At 37.0% G+C, this 17,941-nt stretch overlaps 1 pseudogene; it reads right to left on the bottom strand.

Moving 5' to 3' along the window:
- Positions 1–4,041: 4,041 nt before the first annotated feature.
- On the bottom strand, positions 4,042–6,286 carry LOC132606227 (small ribosomal subunit protein uS7-like; annotated as a pseudogene).
- Between the last annotated feature and the right edge of the window lie 11,655 nt (positions 6,287–17,941).

Raw genomic sequence — 17,941 nt, 5'->3', positions numbered from 1 at the left:
AAAAATCAAAAAAAATAATAAGGCCCAAATTTGTGAGGCCCAACCGGCCATGGTTATGACCCAAGCCAATATTAAATAAAATTTGGTCAATAAAAGGATGACTAAGTCATCCTTATCACAATAAGTTCTAAAGGTTTCAAGAAAAGAAGAACAAGAGAAAGAAGAGAGAAAAGCTTAAGGCCATTTCGGCCATAGAGAAAGTCCATGAGAAAAATTGATAAAAATTCTTCAAAAATCAATCCCTACCAAGTAAAGGGTGATTAACAAGGTGGAGTTGTTGTTGGAGCAAGAAAGATTCAAAATCATACAAGTTGCCAAGTTGTAGTCAAGTGAGAAGTTGAAGAAGAAAGGTGAGTTTTGATCTTTCTTTATGTGTTATGAATGGTTTATATGTGTTGTAGTATGTTAAAATGGATGAAATTCATGAAAGAGATAAAAATAGGGGTGTGGCCGTGAGGTATGGAACATGTATATGTGTGTAGAAATTGTGTTTTAATTAATTTATCTAGTGTTTGGTTGTTATTGTTGTGAATGATATGTGGAAAATGGAAGTTGAATAAATTTGGAGAGGTTGTAGTGTGTATGCTTGATGTTGGCCGTGTAGTTGTAGAGTAATATGGAAGAAAAGGAGTCAATTCTATTTAATGTTTTGGTTGTAGTTGAATTGTGGATGCTAGATTGCTAATGAATGCATAATAATCTTGTGAAGTTGAAGTAGGTGGAGGTTTGTTTTAGAAGTTATGTGAATTGAATGTAATGTTCTTGCATGCATGGAAGGTAATGTGGTTAGTATGATGTTGTTGGAATATAGATCATGAGGTTGTGATTGTTTTCATTAAAGTTAGAAAGTTTTTGGAAGAAGTAGTAAGTTGATTGAATATGGAAGTTGTTAGTATTGTTGTTGTTGGAATTGTGGTTGATATTTTGGCCGGGTTTGAATTCCCGGGATTGTTGTTGATTGAAATTAGCCAAGTTGAACTTGGTGGGATGGAGTATTTATAGGGGAAGTGCTGCCGAAATTTCGGTAGCCAAATGTTTCCTTAAGAATTCAACTCTAAGTATCCTAATAAGAGTTTTGGTAAACATGACCAATTTGCAGATTTTGACGAGATTGCAACGTGAATTCGGAATAGCAAAAGAAGCGGAAAGAGGTATGTAAGGTTTCACCCTTCTTTCTATGGCATGTCTTAGACGGAATAAGTTGGGTACGCGCCTCGGGGACAACTCTCTTCCCCGGAATCCGCATCCAAAGTTTTCCACTTTTTGTTCAATAGAATTGAACTAGAAAGTGTGCAAATGATGGAAAGACCTCTTAAACCCCTAGAACTTGCATAAGTGGGACCCGATTACCCTAGGACCCTCACAAGTAATGACATGACACGTAATATATGTAAATCATATACGTCACCCCATCCGACCCGAGGTGGGCCCGCTACTCTCGGATTTTTCCTTACAGTCTTGCTTGACTTACTTGAAGTGAATCCAAAGGGAACCTTTGATCCCGATTTCGTTACCAAATGATAAATACTATGACTCCTCTAACGAGGGCACTTCCATGACGATAATGATAACAATGATGTTAGATAAGAGAATATGCCTATGATACGTACTACCGGAACGACTCTATGACTAAGATGACTAAGCTAAGTATCTTATGTAAACATGAAAATGATAAACTAATTTTTGAATCTTATTTATATTTCCTAGCTATGACTTTATTTTCTAAAAGATTTCAAAGTCTATGAACTGTCATCTATGATGCCCCGATTTCATTCTACGTTTACTTTAATATTATTCCCCGTTGGTAGTCTCACCTTAAAATACTCGTTCCTTCAAGGTGAGACAAAGCGATCACGAGTATTCTATAATATAATTGGAGGTCACCGACCTTACGTCACTCCGATGACTACATGATTCTTCTTTGGGCTTTCCTGCGTGCCTATGAGACATATGTATATAGGATACGTAAATGCATATAAGACATGTAAATGTATGTAAGATATGTGTATATATTTTTAAAGCATGCACATGACGAAAGAGCTAGAGCGCTATAGACGCTGATGTACCTACACGACACACGTATATGTATATGATAAAAGAGCTAGAGCGCTATAGACGCTGATATATGTACATGATATATGCATGTGTATACGGGGAAAATGGAGGTAAGGGCAGAGCGTTATGAACGCATATCCACCTGATCAGTTGGCATTACATGATATGATATCGTCCCGGACGCGGGATGTGTATATTTATGGTTAAATGGATCGGCTGCCGATGCCTCGGCAATATGAGATGTCCTATTTTATATGTATATGTATATGAACAAGGAAAGATTCTTAAAGGAAAGCTAAGTACGCATAGCACCTGCCAAGGGTATATATATATACAGGTTATGTTTCTACCTCAGGACATGTGCTATTATTCTCTTATGTCGTTATTTCCGTTTTATACTTTCCGTATGATACTATTCATGCCTTACATACTCGGTACACTATTCGTACTGACGTCCCTTCTTGTGGACGCTGCGTTTCATGCCGCGCAGGTCAGCAGACAGGCGGATTTGATCCTTAGAAGCTCTACCAGCAGTGTTGACAGTGCTCCAGTTATTCCGGAGCCTCACTTCCTTGGTACTATTTTGTGTATATATATTCGGGCACGGCAGTACTCAGCCCTTTCTATGTATAAACGTACTATGTCTAGAGGCTCGTAGACAGATATGTACAGTCAGTTAAGTATAGTTAGGTATATGGTGTTTTGGCATGCTAATGTTGATGTATAAGTGATAACGAAGTTTATTAGTCTACGTTCAGAATGACGCCGCTAATGTTAATGTTCAAAAAAAAAATGGCTCTGTTTACATGGCTTGCTAAGAGGTAAAGGTAAAACGATAGACAAGGGGTGCTCGGTACAAGTATCGGGTACTCGTCACGGCCCCTAGACGGGTCGTGACACTTATCACTTGTAAATCCTTTCCGATTCATAACGTATACCTTGCCTTTCTTAGCAAACTTTCTTCTCTTACTTCAAATGCCTTTGAAATCTCAATTAGGATCATCAAGTGCTATTTCTTACTTATCGAAACATTGTATACTTCATGCCCTTCGCTAGTCTATTCACTGTACATGAACGGAATTTTTTTTTTCTGAGGTGTAACAACTGCATACCAACCTTTTTCCATTTTCTTGCTGGTAAAAACAAACATGTTAGGAAGATTTGGATGACAAGGTACTGCAGTATTTGTAGCTTGACACGTTATAATCTTGTCAATTGCACACCAGCTGTTCAAATGTTCAGTTTTATTTTCCAAGTCATCACTAGTTCTCTCTCCAAAGATAAAAAAATTCATCATTAAACTATAGCCATGTAGCGAACACTTAATGCTCAACAATAATGCTCAACAACCAGGAACTAATTCCTTTGTTTGAAAGCTCAAACTAACTAGTATTACAAAAAGCTTAAAAATCAGCTAAGACAGTAGAAACGACACTCATTGAACAAGGTTAACTGATTGCTCAGTTTAATTTGTTGCATTTCTAAAAGAGTAGAATTGAGTAGAGTAAATATCCCACAGAACCTTAATTGTATTAATTTTGTCATCTCAAAATGAAGTTTTGACATTGTTTCAAGAAATTTAAAGTTAGGTGAACGTTCAGTCAATCGAATTATATTCATTCTCACCAAGCAATGGTTTTTATGTGTTTTTTTCCAATGATTTATGTAGAAAGGATATAATTCTTCGTCAAATGGTGACGACTGAAGATAATGGAAGAATGTTCCGAAGACTCAAACATGACTTGTTACACTCAAGTAAAATAATTGACTTCTATAACCGAAATATTTCTACATTTTTACAATTTTGCTTTCAAAGTTCACAACTTTGCAAGTTCTGCACAAACACTTACCGTCCAAACATTACCAAGATCTTGTTTCCAGACTACTTTTATCGCTTTATAATTCACACATTAGACGTAACTACATGTAAATAGAAACAACATCGTACATCTTAAGCAATAAAAATTATTAAGAACTCTAAAAAAGGAGAGCTTAATGTCCGAGTCATTACCAACGAGATTGGGTTGTATTTAGCTGTTCAACCTGTGCGAACAAAAGCACGATAAAGAACAAAATAGAAACGCAACCACCAGACATTTCAACTGTGCATAGCAGCAACCGCGCAAGCCCAATTTTACCTCACAAATTCCCCCATAGTAATTCAATACCAATGTAATTTCCAAACAGAAAACTCATCACTAGTTTCAAAATGGCATTCTTGTAACTAAAGGTAAAAAACAAACGACATCTCAAAGCATAACTGTCCAACCAATGGGAATTATCCATGGTGCATGAAAAGAACCCTTAACGATTGGCCTTGGCGACCCTCTTAATCTCATCCTTCTTCTTGATAGCGTAGCTGCACGTACATAGAAAAAGTCAGGTAGGCATAGAAGATAGTTGCATTCATAAAGGAATATAGGAAGGTAAAAGATGGCAATAGGAAGATTACCTGTTGGAAGATCCCTTGGCAGCATTAATAAGTTCATCTGCAAGGCATTCGGCTATGTCTTGATGTTCCTGAAAGCACTCTCACGTGCACCAGTTGTGAGGAGATATATTGCCTGGTTGACACGACGGAGTGGAGAAATATCAACAGCCTGTCGCCTCACAACACCAGCGGAACCAATACGAGTTGCATCTTCTCTTGGTCCACTGCATACACAGGTGAATGGTTATGAAATCAAAAAGGGAAAATGAGAAAGACTAAAGTATCTGAAGCCAGAGGCGGATCTAGGATTTCTTGGACATGTGTGCACCACTTGAGAAAGGGAAAAAAAGGCGTTAAGTGGGAATTGATCCCTGTTCCTCTTTGTAAATAACTAAGCTTTACACCACCATTAGCATTAGATCAACAGTTAATATTAGATCAACATTAGCATTAACTATGTACATAAAATACCTAATTTTGTGGAGAGACCATGGGTGCAAAGGCTATAAATTCACCCGTCTGAAGCATGTCGCAACATGCAAATGATACAAGAAAAAGACATGGTATGCAAATCTTCTAATTAACTAGAAGCCTCAGCAATAAGCTAATAAATATGCAAAAACAAAAATAATCTCTAAACCTGTTGATAACAGCATCAACGATCACTTGAATTGGGTTTAAGTCAGTCAAGAGATGGATAATTTCCATAGCATGCTTGATAATACGAACAACCATCAACTTCTTCCCATTGTTCCTTCCGTGCATCATCAGTGAGTTGGTCAACCTCTCCACAACCGGGCATTGAGCCTTTCTAAATCGCTTGGCTTGGTACCTCCCAGCAGTGTGTGGCGTATATGTAGGATGCTTGTTAGTAGTAGCAGTTATGTAATCCTCAACAGAAATATCACTGATCTACATGAGATAACAACATTAAGAGAGAATTCAAGAGAACATAGACTGAACTTGCCTTTGGAACCAACATTATTCTGCTAAAATTTAAGCAGAGCATATCTCTTTGAACAAGAAGATCAAGCCATATTTGATAGGTACACCTAAGAAGTTTAGCACATAGTTTCTTAACCACGGTTAATTCCTCATTGCATTGAACTTGAGGACCAACAAGTCATCTCACCTATGCTACCATTAGCATTTATCTAATTAAAGAAAAAAATTCTAACGCTGGAAACCAAAAATTCCAAATGTTTATCCCAATTCTTGTCTTTTAGCAATTCAAGCAGTTTCTTTTGAAATAGTTGGTAAAAACTGGACAGAATCACTAGATTTAGCCACAACTGATTAGTTTTACCATCTTCTAGGACATTTATTCTCCCTAGGTTCTAGTAAAATAAGATAAAACAGAAGGGTTTGAATACTTGAGCACTTTTTACCATCTCTTATGTGTAGTTGGTTTCAAGCACAGGTAAAGAAGACAACAACAACCATAATAATCCCTCAGTTTACAAACCGAAATGGGGGATTATTATGAAGGTTAGGATACAAAAATCACCCTAGGAATAAAAGAATGCAGCATATTTTGAAACATCAATCCTAGTCAAAAGAATAGGCAGTAATGCAATTGAAGAAGAATAAAGTAAAGAGGGAAACCTGAACGTCGTCTTAAGACCAGCGATTGAAGAGCATATGTGAGGCTTTTCTTGCTGGGGATTTTGGTTTTCCAATACCACTGCACCTGCTTCCATTATTCCTCAATGGGGATGGGAATGACGAGTTGGGGGGTTTGAGGAGGAGGAGTTTTACAGAGGCGTATGATGATGATGATGATGATAATGATAGAAGAAGAAAAGCCCTAAACCCAAAAAACAAGTTATTATACTTTCCAAAATATCCCTTCCATTTTACGTATTGGGCTAAGGCCTTTTTGGCCCAGTTTTCTTCACTCAACTTGCTCCAATTTGTTTTCTCCCAATAGGGTGTTCATCGGTTTGAAATATTTCGACTTTTTTTTTTAATTTAATTTTTTGTTATATAATAAAGACTATAAAGTAAATATACCAGAAATAAGTATATAGAGAGAGACTGATATATTATTCAACTTTGAACTGATATACAAATAAACTGAATTGACGTCCTATTATAGAGAAAAAGAGGCAGCTGCGAGGCTTTTCAGGAAGCTGCTGCGAGGCTTTCAGAAACTGTTGGCAAGCTGCCTGCTTGAGCTACTTGCAAGCTATCTGCTTGAGCTACTTGCAAGCTGCCTGCTTGATTGCAAGCCTAAGGAAGCTGCTACAAGGCTTTTCAAAAAGCCTTGAGCTACTTGCAAGCTATCTGCTTGAGCTACTTGTAAGCTGTCTGCTTAATTGTAAGCTTATCCAGTTGACTGTATATTTGAATAGACATCCACAACACGGTGAGTTTATAACACTCCCCCTTGGATGTTTATTAATAGATATGTGTCTCGTTAAAACCTTACTAGGAAAAACCCAGTGGGAAAAATCGAAGTGAAGGAAAAAGAGTACACATCTAGTAATGCACATTACAAGATACCTCATTAAAAATCTTACCAGGAAAATCCAATGGAACAAAACCTTGGTTAAGGAAAAAGAGTGCAACACATAGTTTACTCCCCCTAATGAAGACCACAATTGAGATGTCTAAGTCTTTGCATTCCAATCTTGTTTACCATCTTCTCAAAAGTCGAAGTCGGCAAAGATTTAGTGAACAAATATGTAGGATTATCACTTGAACGAATTTGTTGTACATCAATATCACCATTATTTTGGAGATCGTGTGTGAAAAATAACTTTGGTGAAATGTGTTTCGTTCTGTCTCCTTTTATGAATCTTCCCTTTAATTGAGCTATGCATGCAGCAGTGTCTTCATATAATACTATGGGTATTTTGGAATCACACTTCAGGCCAGATCTTCCTCTGATGAGATTTATCACTGATCTCAACCGCACAGATTCTCTACTTGCTTCATGAATAGCTATTAACTCAGCATGATTTGAAGAAGTAGCAACAATTGACTGCTTTGTATATCGCCATGATATAGCAGTACCTCCGCATGTAAACAAATAGCCTATTTGAGATCGAGCTTTATGTGGATCAGATAAATAACCTGCATCTGTATAATCAACAAGATTTGTACTACCTTTGTTAGCATAAAACGGACCTATATCAATAGTACCTTTTAGATTTCGCAGTATATGCTTAATTTCGTTCCAATGTCTCCGTATAGGAGAAGAGCTATATCTTGCTAGCAAATTAACAACAAACACTATATCAGGTCTTGTAGCGTTAGCAAGATACATAAGTGCACCAATGGCACTAAGATATGGTACTTCAGGAACAAGTAGCTCTTCATTCTCTTTTTGAGGTCGGAATGGATCTTTACTCACTTCAAGTGAGTGAACAACCATAGGAGTACTTAATAGATGTACATTGTCCATGTAAAATCATTTTAAAACTTTCTCAATATAGGCAGATTGATGGATAAAGACTCCGTTTGCTAAATGTTCAATTTGCAGACCAAGACAAAGTTTTGTCTTTCCAAGATCTTTCATCTCAAATTCTTTCTTTAAATATTCAATTGCCTTTTGGAACTCTTCTGGAGTTCCAATGAGATTATGTCATCAACATAAACAGCAAGTATAACAAACTCTGATTTTGTTTTCTTAATAAAAACATATGGACAAATGGCATCATTTACATAACCTTCATTTATTAAGTACTCACTAAGGCGATTGTACCATATGCGTCCTGGTTGTTTTAAACCATATAATGATATTTGTAATCTAATTGAATACATCTCCAGAGACTTTGAACTAAATGCTTTAGGCATTTTAAATCCTTCTGGAATTTTCATATAAATTTCATTATCAAGTGAGTCATAAGATGTAACCACATCCATTAGACGTATTTCAAGATTTTCCATGTACAACTAAACTGATGAGATATCGAAATGTTATGCCATCCATAATAGGTGAATATGTTTCTTCATAATCGACACCGGGTCTTTGAGAGAATCCTTGTACAACAAGGCGTGCCTTGTATCTCACAATTTCATTTTTCTCATTTTTTCCGCACAAAGACCCATTTGTGGCCAACTGATTTTACACCCCATGTGTTTGGACTACCGGTCCAAAAACCTCACGTTTAACAAGTGAGTTCAATTCTGATTGAACTAGCTCTTGCCATTTTGGCCAGTCACATCTTCGTCGACATTCTTCGATAGATTGAGGTTCCTGATCTTCATTGCCTTTCAGAATGTTCAATGCAACATTATCCAAAAACATTATCCACCATAATTTCCGATCGATTCAAATCTATCTCATCGCCAGTAGAACTTAATGATAGTTCTTTATTCACTTGACTCTCGGGTTTACTGATATCTCCAGGAGTATCAGGATTAATCATATCTTGAATCTCATCGTGGGATCCTTTTCTAGTGTCATTTTGATCATTTTTCATGCTTCTTTTTCTAGAATTTTTATCCTTGGAACCCAATGGTCTTCCACGCTTCAGACGTGTATAGGATTCAGAAGCTATGGCACTAGAAGACTGTCCTTTTGGGACATCAATTCGGATAGGCGCATTCTCTGCAGGAATATGCGACTTAGTTATCCTTTTCAAATCAGTAAATGCATCCGGCATAAGATTTGCTATTTTCTGCAAATAGATGATCTTCTGGACCTTCATTTCACAAACAGGGGAATGTGGATCATAATGAAAGAGCAATGAAACTTTCCGTGGTGGTGGCCGTGTATATGTGTGTTGTGTAGGAATGATAAATCAATTAGTTTATCTAGTGTTTTGGTTGATGTTGTTGTGGATTCTATGTTGATAATGAAAGTTTAATGATTCTAGTTGAAGTTATAGGTGTTGGAGAGTTGTTTTAGAAGTTAATGTGACTATAGTATCACTTCTTGTATTTATGGAAAATAATGTTGTTAGTGTGTGAATTGTTGGTGTAGTTTATGAATTTGGAAGGAAGGAAGGTGTTGTTGTTATTCTTGGTAAGTTGGAAGATTTTAGATTGTGTTGTTGTGGTTGATTTGAACATAAGTGAAATGCCGTCGAATTGCGTAGAAGTGGTTACCGATGTTAGAATGCGTTCTGAATTAATTGTTGAAGTTGGAAATATGGTTGTTGGTATTATTGTTGATGATTTGTCCGAGTGGACTCTCGGGGTTGGTTGTATTTACAGGGGAGGTGCTGCCGAAATTTCTGTAAACAAAGTGTTAGTTTAGGATTGGACTCTTAAGTGTCCATAGCTAATGTTTGATATCTTTTGACATTGTTGTAGATCTTACGAAAGACGAGACCTAAGTTCGAACTAGCTTAGGAAGCAGACAAGGTATGTAAAGCCTAACCTTTCTTTCTTTTGGCATGTCCTAGAGCTAAGTAAGTTATGATACGTGTCTTGAGGTAACTCTATTCTTGATTCCGAGCTTGTTAATGATTCTTATTCACTTCTTGATATGAGTATTTAGTATGGTCGAGCTTATCATATGAATGAATAACAAGCAAAGCATAAAGAGTTCTTGTTTTATTTATAAGAGTTCTGTAAGTAGTAATGTCCCTAACTTTCGTAGATGGTCTCGGATTGTCTTGGAAATGCTCGTAGGGGTTTCTATAACGAATAACGATATTTGAAAGGTACTTGGTATGATTGTTGCTTTAATTTTCCAAAAATAGCTTCTGAAACGTTCGTAGAAGGTTCTGTACTTCAAACGCTCATAACTTTCTTATACTAAATCGGATTGACCCGAAACTTATTTTTGAGTCTTCAGGCATCAGTAAGTATACTTATCCATCAAGTCTTAAAGGTTGATTTACGTGCATTCAGTTTCTCACTACTCTGCTTGTGCATACGGGGGTTAACTTTCATATGCTAACCGGATTGTTTTGGAAACGTTCATGGAGATTTCTATAATGAATAATGTCCACAGCTTTCTTATACTAACTCGGATTGACTTGAAACGTGTATATGGTTCACTAATGATTTCGAGAAAACTAGTTTTGTATTCAAGGAAGCATAAAGTTGATTTTCAAAACCACTCCGAAGGGGGTGCGAGATTTTACTATTCCGTTTCATTTACGATTTATGTTTACACCCCATAGCGGTATCTCTTTGTATTGATATTTGTGGACAGAGTAGTGTAGACACCACCAGTAGTATTAATGTCGCAAGCGGCATGCCCGAAGGGGCCAGGACTAGTATTATTATGTCGCAAGTGGCATGCCCGAAGGGGCCAGGACTATTATTACTATGTCGCGAGCGGCATGCCCGAAGGGGCCAGGACTAGCATCTTTATGTCGCGAGCGGCATGCCCGAAGGGGCCATCATTATTATTATGTCGGAACCGGCATGCCCGAAGGGGCCACCATCATAGTATTATGCCGGCGGCATGCCCGAAGGGGCCATCATTATTATTATGCTGGAAGCGGCATGCCCGAAGAGGCCAGGACTATTACAATTATGCCGGAAGCAGCATGCCCGAAGGGGCCATCATTATTATTCAGACAGAAGCGGCCGTCCGATGGGACTATTGTGATACTACATTTAGATTGTGTATTCTAGAATTTGCGTATGCTGTAGTTATGTTGTGCATGCTAGAATTTGGGTAAAGGCCACAGGGCTTGGTTCAGAATGCTGTTTCAGGTTACTTACAGTTTGATTTCTAAACTTGCTTACTGCTGCACCTTCCTTATGCTATGATTCAGTAATGCTTTACATATTTAGTACATATTCCGTACTGACCCCCTTTCTTCGGGGGCTGCGTTTCATGCCCACAGGTTCAGGGACGCGGTTCGGCAATCCAGCCACCTAGGAGGAGTCAGCATTGGGAGTCAGACAGCTCCACTTGCTTCGGAGACTGTTCCTGTTTTGGTATAATTTTGTGTACATATTGCGGGTCATACTCTTTAGAAGTCTACGAACAGCGTGGGAGTTATGGTTACTGTTTGGCCTTGTCGGCCACTATTTTGTCGTACAGAAGTGTTGGTAGCCTCGTTGGCTTGCCTTGTCATATGTTATGTATATATAAATATGCTTTGGGATGTTTTGAGTTACAGGTCGACTTCGGTATTCTATTTATAGCTTTCAGACTTAATTGAAAAAAAAAAAAACCTATTGAATGTCATGCTTGAGCACAGGTAACATAAGTTGGGTTATCGGGCAGGATAAGCTCGGTCACTCGTCATGGCCCTAGGTTGGGTCGTGACATAAGCGATGCTGCATGTAAGATAGCATGACCCCATACAGTAGTGGGCATGACCCCATACAGTAGTGGGCAACCGTGTTTTCATAAGTAGTGGTTGTTGACATCCAATTTTGTCCCGCCTTTCCTCCGAAATATCTATTTACGCTTCTAATATTTTTGGCAACTTAAGAAATAATTATTTATACTTTACTACGATTATTAGCTTTTATTAATATCAGCGTTTCATTATCCTATTGTAGTCACTAGTTATTATTATTTTTTATTTTATTACCGTTACTACTACCACTATTATAATAATAATAATAATAATTATTATTATTATTATTGTTATTATTATTATTACAATATTATTATAATTCACATTATAATCATTTAAACATTTTTTACCAGCCTATGCACACGCATCACATTTATTTTCGCACAATTAAATAATAGCGTTTATTTGCTGCTGACTTTCAAAAAATATTATTGTACGGCTATTACGACGTCATACAATTTTATTTTTTTATCTGAGTACTAATAAATACATACTTTAAATTAGGTAATATTTTAGCACATGTTAATATATAATTAGTTGAAGAAAGTCTTTTATTTAAATTTAGAAGCCCAGACGTCCTAATCCGAGCGCACTACCTGTTAATAACCAGCCCAATATCATCAGCCCATCCCCGCCTAAACCTACCCGTCCCGGCCCACTATCCGCACCGACCCGATTCATTCAACAAAAGAATGAAACCATTAGGGTCTCATTCGTTTCTCCTTCGCGCCGCACCCCCTTGCCCTTCCCTTTATCTCCCTTCCTCCATTTTATTAAACCCTAATCTTCTCTTTAGCCACGAACAGATTTGTCCACCCCCTTTTCGTGCAAGCCTTGTCCGTTTTCACATGCTTATCAGAACCAGACTCGCTGCTCTTTGTCTTTCACTTCCTCTCTCTCTCTACCCGACTAACTTAGCAAATTCGCAGAAATTTTCGCGAACCCACGCCATGCATGGCCATTTGAGGAAAAGAAAATTAATGGTCGGTCCTTTCTCTTTCAGATTTTTAACCGTTTGAAGGGTTTGGTTTTTGTTTCTTCCCCCCCCCCCCCCCCCCCCCCCCCTTTTTTTCCTTTCGATCTGAAATCACCTTAATGAGTTTTGGCTGTTTGTTAAATTCAAATTGTTTCCTTACCAGCTCATTTTCGTTTTTTCTGGGTACAGGTTTTAATGGATTTTTGTCCATTCCTCTTTTCTGATTTTGTGGATGAAATACCCACAAAAATCCAAATATTCGATTTTAAAAATCCCGCCCAATTTTTGAACCCCAGGCAAACCCTAGAAATTCCCCCCTATAAATAATCGTTTCTGGAGTCATTTAGAGGAGGTTCTTTAGCCGCTGAAATTCCCTAAAAAAAAGAAGAGAAGTTTTAGCCGCCCAAAATTCCCTAGGAAATATTAGTTTTTCAGCAATATTCCTTGATATTGATCCCAGAATACTAAACATTTTTTTTAATATTCTTTTTTTACTGTTTCGATCCGGGTGCGTGCAAACTCGGAGACTGTAGAATTCGAGTGTAGATTAGAGACTTAAAAACCAGTTCGCTGCACTCGAAAAAGGTAAACTTATCCCTCCTTTAGTTATTTCTGCATTTATTGGTTATTTTCCTTTTTCTGTTTATGTGTTAGAAGATAGCCATGTTAATTGCCAGTTTAGGATATATTTATGTATGTTAATTGCTATCTTTGTTTAGTTATGCTTAGTAGTAGTATTTTTCAAGCATGTTCATATATGTTACTTACTAGGTTTTAGCTCTGTTTAAGTTCCTTGGTATTGTTTAGTTGGTAATTTAGCATTTGATATGTCTTTAGGGCAGTTTTTAGTATGCCTTGGTTCCGATTTAATCCATGTTTAGGTAGTGCTGCTCCATTAAGCTGAGATTCATGCTTTAAGAACCTATGTGATCTAGATACATGACCATTTTTTATATGTTACTGCATTAGTTGATTTGTACATGGTTAGCTTGGGTCAAATGTTCAGATAAATGGATAATAAGTTTACCAAAGGTTAACATAAGGTCTGTTTTTTTTCCCCTTTATTTGAATCCGATGTATTATAAAAGAGTGGTAAAAATTTGCTTTTTTTGAACTAAGGATTGGTTTAAAATTCTACGGTAATGACTGCATATGATGTATTTGAACTGTGGTAGGCTTATGTGTGATTAAAGGCTTGTTAAGGCATGGAATCTAGGCGTTTTGAACCTATACTAGCATCATGTTAGGGGGCTGCCATGTGCTTATTTAATTTAAGGTATATGAATTGAGTTTGCCCTTGTTAGCTTTGTTTTAAGCTTCATGCTGTCTGAATATCATACACCTTGCATGTTACCTTTGGTTTGAGGGCTAGCATGCTCACTGTTTGGATCGAATAAACAACATGTCCTCTTTTGTTTGGATCTGTGCATTAGCCAAGTGAAATAATGATCAACATCTTGCATACTGTTTAAAATTGATCTGAGTAGCCTCAGCACGTTCACCTAATCCATGTTTGACCAATATGTTAGTATGAGTATCTATAAACCTGTGATATGTGATATTTTTCCCTCTTTAAAACTACTGGTAATGCTTGTTGAGGTTGGTTCTTATGATAAAAATGGTACAGGATTAGCCTTTGAGTCTGTTGTCATGTCTGATGTTAGATGTATACTCATGTTTCCATGCTAATGCCATATTTTTATGTTGTAAGAAATTTGATAGTACCTATACTGGTTCTAGTTGTCTTTACTGTGTATTGGTGGTACGGTATGGATATTTTTTAGGTTCAAACTGAGACTTAGATGTGCATATAAGAGTTGAATCAAAAGGCACTGGTTTAGATGTTCGTAAGGGTTAGTTCTTTTCATGTAAAGTTTTGCCTATTTACTATCATCCTCAGCCTTGTTTGAGTCATGTCTGGATCTCTGATTTTTCTTGCTTAACTCTGAAGCACTGCCATCATCGATGATTATGCATGATCTTTGAAAGCATAGAAACCTTATTTGTCACTATATCTTATGTCCCTCTATGCCTCTTACTATGTTAACTTGTCTTGAATAATTGAGTTGGGGTTGGGCTGCTGCACTTGTTTAAGTTCTTTTTTTTTTTTTACTGTTTTGTTTGGGAAGCCGTTAATATATTCACTAAAAGCAGTTTGCTATTTTAATTAAGTCATTAGGTCGTTAATGGACTGTTGTAATATGTTCACTAAAATCATGTTGTGTTGCTGTCTGTTCGATTTCCTTTATGGTCCTTACATTATAAGCATATCGTGTTTGACCGAGTCATGTGTACCTATGTACATAATCATTATATTTTAGTTAGTACGTTTATAGGGAGATTAGTTGGTCATTATGGATCAAGCTTGAACCCTCCCCGGTGTTAGCCATGCCTGGGATTCATGAAATCCCTTGGAACCTGTGTAACATCGGGAAGACGGGGGCAAAAGCTTTCCGATATTAACCCTCTAAGCCTCCTTATGAATGTATATACGAAATATACTCACATATACATAGCATGTATACAAGTCGCTGATTTGTTTGTTTTGAATTTACATTATACATAATTTAGCCTTATTTATTGATTACGTACTAATCCTTTTCTTTCGTTTTTATGCATGACCATCGCGTACGAGTCCGAGGGACTCGTCTTCTTCCGCATTCGGTGTTGGGCTAAAAGCCCAACGTAATCTTCTCGAGTCATCCCCCATCAGCCCTTATCCACAGCAAATATAAAAAAAAAACTTCTGGGCCGAGGCCCATATAGCAGAAACAGAATGGCAGCAGTGGCCTAAATGGGCCAGATCCATTGGCTTGCATTTATTCTTTCTATTTTTATTTCCATTATGTATTTGATTTCCGTTATGCATGACTAACACTTTATTTTTAGTTTGGATGAATCCATAATGAATTAGTGGGGTTAGTTTTAGTAATGGGTAGTTAATTTAAAGGAGAAACTAACAATTAATTCTATGGGACTCATTCTCTTCCTTTTTATGTTAAAATTATTTATAGTATCTATAATATTTTCAATAACGTGAATACATATTTTGAGTTAAGGGAATCATGTTTTATTCTTACTATCTTAGAAATTTTGAAACGTCACTAATGCTCGAATATGAACTCAAGTATATTTTATAAACAATTTCTTCAAGATTTATCCAAATTATGCATATTTTCAGCCGAATGTAGTTAATAAAAAATAATAAACAGGAGAAAGAAAACTTACATCTTGTCTATACTCCTAAACCGCAAAAAAAAAAATCAATTAATGCCTCGCCATTTGAGTTATTTCAAATATTTATAAAACGCTGCACAAACCCGCATTTTCTTTTACTTATATGCAAATTGTTATATTTTCTACAAGTCTTATTTCAAATAGCATTATTATATTTTCATTTAAAGCAACATTTATAAGTCTTATTTTAAATAGCATTTAAAGTCTTCTTTTATACAAATTGTTATATTTTCTACAAGTCTTACTTTAAATAGCATTATTATAATTCATTTAAAGCCTTAGCAGCATTTAAGCTATTTTCTTAAAAATTTTAAAAATGCCATATTTGCATCTTTAGCCCTAATTAATTAACCAAAGTTTGGACGGTAACCGTGTTTAACGAATCTTAATGGATGCCTAAGACCTTCCCATTAGGATGTCTAGAACCCTTACCTAGAATCACACTAATTAAGTAGACCATTAACGGAGGTTTAGTTAGTCTTTACCTTAGTTAATAAATTAGGTGTCCTAATTCACCGTTAAATAATTAGGTGGCTACTCCTTAAAATTAAATTGGGAATCACCAATATGTTGTACTCTACTTTGACCCGTTTAAAATGGAGTATAACAGCTTGGCAACTCCGCTGGGACTTTAGGTTCTAACTATAACAGACTTAGGTTAATAAAAAAATCGTTAGATGTTTTGTTTGTTTATTTTGCCTTTATTGTTGCTTTATATGCTTTTAAATGTTTTTATTATTGTTTTATTCCTATTTGACTTTCTATGTAATATGTATATTTTTGCTTTTATTAAATTGGCATTCCGCTCATACTTCCTCCACTCCTGGTAAATTCACACAAATTCACACACTTAAAGCGGTTTCGTGGTTCACGGCCGTGCACTACTTAATTATCCTTTAGTTGGATCGATCTTGTGGATTTAGTCGATCGACGGTGCAGTCGACAACCACAGACTTTCCACTCTCAAGTTGTCCACTTGGGGGAGCCTTGTGTCATAGGAAACCAACTCCTAGTCAGCCTAAGATAGAGCTAAACCAAAACCCTCTTTAAGGACATGCATCACGCAAACCTAGGAGGCTTAATACCCAAGGTGTATTAAGTCCATTAGTCAACCTCGTCCAAATGTCCGAGTGGGTCTATGACCCCAAGCGACGGTTATCACGTAATGTGCATTGATTTGAAGGATAAACATATTTGTTATGTGGACCATGTGCTATTTAGGTAGAACTAACCATTTGTGAACGCAGGTAGCCATGAGTCAACACAATATTTACCCGAGGTTTAGCATGGTTTCGAGTGTTCCTCCTCAACTAAAAGCATGGTGGATTGATTTGGGGGACTACGGACAACGGGTGGTACGCGGGGCACTAGGGCACTTACCGTCTTTAATGGACATCCAACCGTGTAGAGACATAATCGAGGCGACAACTGTGTTTTGGGATGAGAAGAGGGTCGTGTTTAGATTTGGCAACAATGAAATGACTCCGTTGTTAAAGGAAATAGGAGGCTATGTAGAAAATGCAGCTTTGTTACATAAGAAGAAAAAATGGCAAAATTGTGGCATGATTATTCCAAAGGAACCTTTACCAAAGGAATTTGTTGACAGTTTCAGATTCAGGAAGGGTAAAGGCGTAGAATGCTTACAAGGGTCCACGATACCGTTTGATTACCTGTATCATAGATTTGGCTACCAACAAAGCTTCACCAATCATCAAGATGAATTTTTCTCGAATGACTCTTGGAAGCAAAAATAGTGCTTCGCTTTCACGATGTGTTTTTTGGGAACTATGGTATTCCTTAAAGGGACAACGAGAGATATTCACACCCGACTCATTACTGTAACTGAAGCTCTATTTGGTGGCATTGATGGGAAATACTACACTGTGGTCCCTATGGTCGTGGCAGATATCTATCGAGCGTTAGGACGTTGCAAACACGGGTACAAGCATTTTGAGGGATGCAACTTGCTTTTACAGATTTGGTTGATGGAACATCTTCAAAAGGTCGACAGAGGTCTAG

The sequence above is a fragment of the Lycium barbarum genome, chromosome 8, assembly GCF_019175385.1.
Source record: "Lycium barbarum isolate Lr01 chromosome 8, ASM1917538v2, whole genome shotgun sequence".
Classification (NCBI taxonomy): Eukaryota; Viridiplantae; Streptophyta; class Magnoliopsida; order Solanales; family Solanaceae; genus Lycium; species Lycium barbarum.
This window is presented reverse-complemented; position numbering and strand designations above follow the sequence as displayed.